Source organism: Cryptomeria japonica, unplaced genomic scaffold, assembly GCF_030272615.1.
Source record: "Cryptomeria japonica unplaced genomic scaffold, Sugi_1.0 HiC_scaffold_238, whole genome shotgun sequence".
Taxonomy (NCBI): Eukaryota; Viridiplantae; Streptophyta; class Pinopsida; order Cupressales; family Cupressaceae; genus Cryptomeria; species Cryptomeria japonica.
In genome coordinates this window covers 46,501-52,500 of record NW_026729060.1, presented here as the reverse complement: position 1 = coordinate 52,500, position 6,000 = coordinate 46,501, and the positions used below count along the sequence as shown (strand labels likewise).

At 63.6% G+C, this 6,000-nt stretch overlaps 1 non-coding gene across 1 annotated transcript; it reads right to left on the bottom strand.

The window, feature by feature from the left end:
* Positions 1-633: 633 nt before the first annotated feature.
* On the bottom strand, positions 634-752 carry LOC131869200 (5S ribosomal RNA). Its single transcript, XR_009367593.1, has one exon. It is a non-coding gene; the product is annotated as a 5S ribosomal RNA (ribosomal RNA).
* Between the last annotated feature and the right edge of the window lie 5,248 nt (positions 753-6,000).

Sequence of the window (6,000 nt, the reverse complement as noted above, 5' to 3'; positions counted from 1 at the left end):
CACCTTCGCCAGGGTGGGCGCCTTGGTGCGCACACCTTGGCTGGGCTGCGCACCCGGGCGCGCACACCTTGGCACCCGCGTTTCCTTCATTTTAAATTTTTTTTTTTTACAATCTCTCAAGTGGGAAATTCTATAATCTCAACTTTTTTTGCCTTTTCAGGAAACTTTTGAATGGAGCGCATCATTGGTGCGCTCCGAAGTGTGCTCCAAGGTGCGCACCTCTGGTGTGCTCCAAAGCTCTCTCTAGCTGCGTGCACCTGCCCCGGCCGCGCACCCGGCCCCGCCCAGCTTCGCTCACCTGTCCCGGGCGTCTGGTGCGGAACCTTAGAGTAAGAAACATCACCGTGCACCTTGGCCAACGTGCGCGACTCGACCGAGCGCGCACTGGCCGAGGTGCACACCGATTTCACCTGGGTGCGCGCGCAGCACCTCGGGCGCACCGGGGTGCGCGCACAACGCCCGGGTTGCACCGTGGCCTGTGTGCTCGGGGCGCCTCGGGTGCGCGCTCGGTGTCGCCCCCGCGCGCGCGGTAGTGCGGGCAGCGCACCCCGGCCCGGCCCGGCCCCGACGAGAACGCAAACGGGCAAAAGGTTTATTCAAATAGCATTGCGACGCCCGGCGAAAAACTAAAAAAGGGTGCAACACCGGGACTTCCCGGGAGGTCACCCATCCCAGTACTACTCCGGCCCAAGCGCGCTTAACTGCGGAGTTCTGATGGGATCCGGTGCACTAACGCTGGTATGATCGCACCCGTTATGAGCTTGTCGCAGTGTGTACTTAGCAAACCGCGACCCACGTGCGAATCCACCCCGGCCACCCACCCCCGTCGAGGTGCACACCCTCCCTCGCGAAGTGCGCCCCGTTCGCCAAGTGTGAGCCCTGCCCGGGTGCGCGCACCTTGCTAGGGCGTCGGGTGTGCACCCGGCCCGGCCTACGTGCGTGCACCTGGACGGGGCGTCGTGTGCGTGCAGTGTCCCGTCTGCAACGCGGTGCCCACACACCACCTCGGGCGCAACGACCTGCGCTCACATGTGGGCCGAGTGCACCTTGGTGCATGTTCGGGGCGCCTCGGGTGCACGCTCGATCTTGCCCCGGTGCACCAAGGCGCTCGGTTTGCCCCGGGTGCGCACTTGGTGCAAGGTGGGCACCCAAAATAGGGATCAAGCACCAAAACACAAGTTTCGGGATGCAAAATGGGACCCAAGGACCACAAATGCGTTCCAAGACCCATGATGGGTCCACGAGAACAAAAATGTGTTCCGAGACTTAATAAACAAATATTGGGTTTTAGGAGAAGAAACATGCTCTGATGCCCAAAACGAGAATCGACCCCGAAAAGGCCACAGGCCAAAAGTGGGATGCGAGACAAAAAAAAATGGGACCCGAGGACCAAAATTGGGTTCCCAGGTCGAAGACAGGGCAACCGGACAAGAAACGACCTCTAAGGCTCGAAATGAGTCCCGACGACTAAAACTTGACAAGAAGCACCCATCAGGCACCCAACTCGACACCCATGGGATGCCGACCCACCCGGGCTTCCACCTAGCACACCTTGGCACCCACCCACCCTCGCACCCAACCTCGCACCCAACTTAGCACCTTTGAACCCACATTGGCACTCACCCTGACCCTGGCACCTTGGAACCCACATTGGCACTCACCTTGACCCTGGCACCCACCTTTGCACTCACCTTGGGACCCACCCTGGCTCCCACCTCGGCACCCACCCAGACACCCACCTTGGTTCCTTGGCACCCACCTTGGATCCTTGGCACCCACCCCGACACCCACCTTGGCACGCAACTTGGCTACTTGCCACCCACCTTGGCTCCTTGACGCCCACCCCGACAACCACCCCGTGACCTACCCTGGCTAGGGTTGGTGCACACCCACCCTGGTGCCCACCTTGGCACCCACCCCATGACCCACCTTGGCACGCACCTTAGTACCCACCCCGTTACCCACCCTAGGACCCACCCCGTGACCCACCTTGGCCAGGGTGGGTGCCTTGGTGCGCACAACTTGCCTGGGCTGCACACCAGGGCGGGCTCAAGATGGCACCCGCGTTCCGTTTTTTTCACTATCTTTCAAAACGGAAATTTTAAAATCTCGTTTTTTTTTTTTTTTTGCCTTTTCTGGAAATTAGTGAAGGCAGCGCATCAAAGGTGCGCAATGCTGGTGCGAACCCGGGAGCGCTCCGATGTGTGCTCCAAGGTGCGGCGTGCACGAAGTCCGAGCCCGGCTTGCCCCGGGTGCGCACCTCGCGTGCACCTTCGCCGGGGTGAGCACCTTGGCTGGGTTGCGCGCCCTGGTGCGCACCAAGGAGCGCTCTGAAGTGTGCTCCAAGGTGCGGCGTGCACGAAGTCGGAGCTCGGTTTGCCCCGGGTGTGCACCTCGGGTGCGCACCTCGCGTGCACCTTCGCTGCGGTGGGCACCTTGGCTGGGTTGCGCGCCTTGGTGGGCACCATGCAGTGCACGAAGTCGGAGCCCGGTTTGCCCCGGGCGCGCACCTCCGCCAGGGTGGGCACCTTGGTGCGCACAACTTGCCTGGGCTGCGCACCAGGAAGGGCTCAAGATGGCACCCGCGTTCCGTTTTTTTCACTATCTTTCAGAACGGAAATTTTAAAATATCGTTTTTTTTTGCCTTTTCTGGAAATTAGTGAAGGCAGCGCATCAAAGGTGCGCAACGCTGGTGCGAACCTGGGAGCGCTCCGATGTGTGCTCCAAGGTGCGGCGTGCACGAAGTCGGAGCCCGGTTTGCCCCGGGTGCGCCCTGGTGGGCACCATGGTGCGCACCAAGGAGCGCTCCGAAGTGTGCTCCAAGGTGCGGCCTGCACGAAGTCGGAGCCCGGTTTGCCCCGGGCGTGCACCGCGGGTGGGCACCTTGGTGCGCATGCCTTGCCTGGGCTGCGCACCAGGGCGGGCTCAAGATGGCACCCGCGTTCCGTTTTTTTCACTATCTTTCAAAACGGAAATTTTAAAATCTCATTTTTTTTTGCCTTTTCTGGAAATTAGTGAAGGCAGCGCATCAAAGGTGCGCACCTCGCTGCCCACCACGGTGCGCAACGCCGGTGGGCACCCGGGAGTGCTTCGAAGTGTGCTCCAAGGTGCTGCGTGCACGTTGTCGGAGCCCGGTTTGCCCCGGGTGCGCACCTCGCGTGCACCTTCGTCGGGGTGGGCACCTTGGCTGGGTTTGCCCCGGCTGCGCTCCGAAGCGGGGTTATTGGAGCGCCGCCTCTTTTTTTGTCGGAGCGTTTGGTGGGGTTTCTCGCATTGGCTCTTCCCAGGCCCGGTTGCCACCCTGGCGCGCACGAAGTCGGAAGTAGGGTTAATTGCCCGGGTGCGCACCTTTGCCAGGGTGGGCACCTTACCTGGGCTGTGCACCAGGGCGGGCTCAAGATGGCACCCGCGTTCCGTTTTTTTCACTATCTTTCAAAACGGAAATTTTAAAATCTCCTCTTTTTTTTGCCTTTTCTGGAAATTAGTGAAGGCAGCGCATCAAAGGTGCGCACCTCGCTGCCCACCTTGGTGTGCTCTGAGGTGCGCACCCGGGAGCGCTACGAAGTGTGCTCCAAGGTGCGGCGTGCACGTTGTCGGAGCCCGGTTTGCCCCGGGTGCGCACCTCGCCTGCACCTTGGCCGGGGTGGGCACCCTGGCTGGGTTTGCCCAGGGTGCGCTCCGAAGCGGGGTTACTGGAGCGCCCCCTCTTTTTTTGTCAGAGCGTTTGGTGGGGTTTCTCGCATTGGCTCTTCCCAGGCCCGGTTGTTGGGTGCGCTCCCACCCTGGCGCGCGCGAAGTTGGAAGTTGGGTTAATTGCCCGGGCGCGCACCTTCGCCAGGGTGGGCACCTTGGTGCGCACACCTTGGCTGGGCTGCGCACCAGGGCGGGCTCAAGATGGCACCAGCATTCCCTTTTTCTCACTATCTTTCAAAACGGAAATTTTAAAATCTCGTTTTTTTTTGCCTTTTATGGAAATTAGTGAAGGCATCGCATCAAAGGTGCGCACCTCGCTGCCCACCTTGGTGTGCTCCGAGGTGCCCACCACGGTGCGCTCCGAGGTGCCCACCACGGTGCGCAACGCCGGTGCGAACCCGGGAGCGCCCCGATGTGTGCTCCAAGGTGCGGCGTGCACGAAGCCGGACCCCGGTTTGCCCCGGGTGCGCACCTCGCGTGCACCTTGGTGCGCACACCTTGGCTGGGTTGCGCGGCCTGGTGGGCACCATGGTGCGCACCAAGGAGCGCTCCAAAGTGTGCTCCAAGGTGCGGCGTGCACGAAGTCCTAGCCCGGTTTGCCCCGGGTGCGCACCTTCGCCGCGGTGGGCACCATGGCGTGCACGAAGTCGGAGCCCGGTTTGCCCCGGGTGCGCACCTCGCGTGCACCTTCGCCGGGGTGGGCACCTCGGCTGGGTTGCGCGCCCTGGTGCGCACCAAGGAGCGCTCCGAAGTGTGCTCCAAGGTGCGGCGTGCACGAAGTCGGAGCCCGGTTTGCCCCGGGTGCGCACCTTCGCCGCGGTGGGCACCCTGGTGCGCACCATGGCGTGCACGAAGTCGGAGCCCGGTTTGCCCCGGGTGCGCACCTCGCGTGCACCTTCGGCGGGGTTGCGCGCCCTGGTGCGCACCAAGGAGCGCTCCGAAGTGTGCTCCAAGGTGCGGCGTGCACGAAGTCGGAGCCCGGTTTGCCCCGGGTGCGCACCTCGCGTGCACCTTCGGCGGGGTTGCGCGCCCTGGTGGGCACCATGGTGCGCACCAAGGAGCGCTCCGAAGTGTGCTCCAAGGTGCGGCGTGCACGAAGTCGGAGCCCGGTTTGCCCCGGGTGCGCACCTCGCGTGCACCTTCGCCGCGGTGGGCACCATGGCGTGCACGAAGTCGGAGCCCGGTTTGCCCCGGGTGCGCACCTCGCGTGCACCTTCGCCGGGGTGGGCACCTCGGCTGGGTTGCGCGCCCTGGTGCGCACCAAGGAGCGCTCCGAAGTGTGCTCCAAGGTGCGGCGTGCACGAAGTCGGAGCCCGGTTTGCCCCGGGTGCGCACCTCGCGTGCACCTTCGCCGCGGTGGGCACCATGGCGTGCACGAAGTCGGAGCCCGGTTTGCCCCGGGTGCGCACCCCGCGTGCACCTTCGCCGGGGTGGGCACCTCGGCTGGGTTGCGCGCCCTGGTGCGCACCAAGGAGCGCTCCGAAGTGTGCTCCAAGGTGCGGCGTGCACGAAGTCGGAGCCCGGTTTGCCCCGGGTGCGCACCTCGCGTGCACCTTCGCCGCGGTGGGCACCTTGGCTGGGTTGGGCACCATTGAGCGCTCCGAAGTGTGCTCCAAGGTGCGCACCATGGCCCTCCAAGGTGCGCAGCATGGCGTGCACGAAGTCGGAGCCCGGTTTGCCCCGGGTGCGCACCTCGCGTGCACCTTCGCCAGGGTGGGCACCTCGGTGCGCACACCTTCTCAATGTTTTCTTGCCTTTTCTGGAAATTGGTGAAGGCAGCGCATCAAAGGTGCGCACCTCGGTGTGCTCCGAGGTGCGAACCCGAGAGCGCTCCGAGGTGCCCACGAAGTCGAAAGTCGGGTTAATTGCATTGTTTTCCCCGGGTGCGCTCCGAGGTGCGCAACATCGGTGCGCACCAAGGAGGGCTCCGAAGTGTGCTCCAAGGTGCGCACGATTCGGAGCTCGGTTTGCCCGGGGTGCGCACACCTTGGCTGGGTTGCGCACCCTTTGTGCGCTCCAAGGTGCGCACGAAGTCGGAGCTCGGTTTGCCCCGGGTGCGCACCTTCGCCAGGGTGCGCACCTTGATGCGCACGCCTTGGCTGGGCTGCGCACCTTGGTGGGCGCCATGGTGCGCACCTTTCGTGCGCTCCAAGGTGCGCACGAAGTCGGAGCTCGGTTTGCCCCGGGTGCGCACCTTGGTGGGCGCCATGGTGCACTCCGAGGTGCCCAAGATTGGTGCGCACCAAGGAGCGCTCCGAAGTGCGCTCCAAGGTGCGCAGGTGCGCGCGAAGTCGAAAGTTGGGTTAA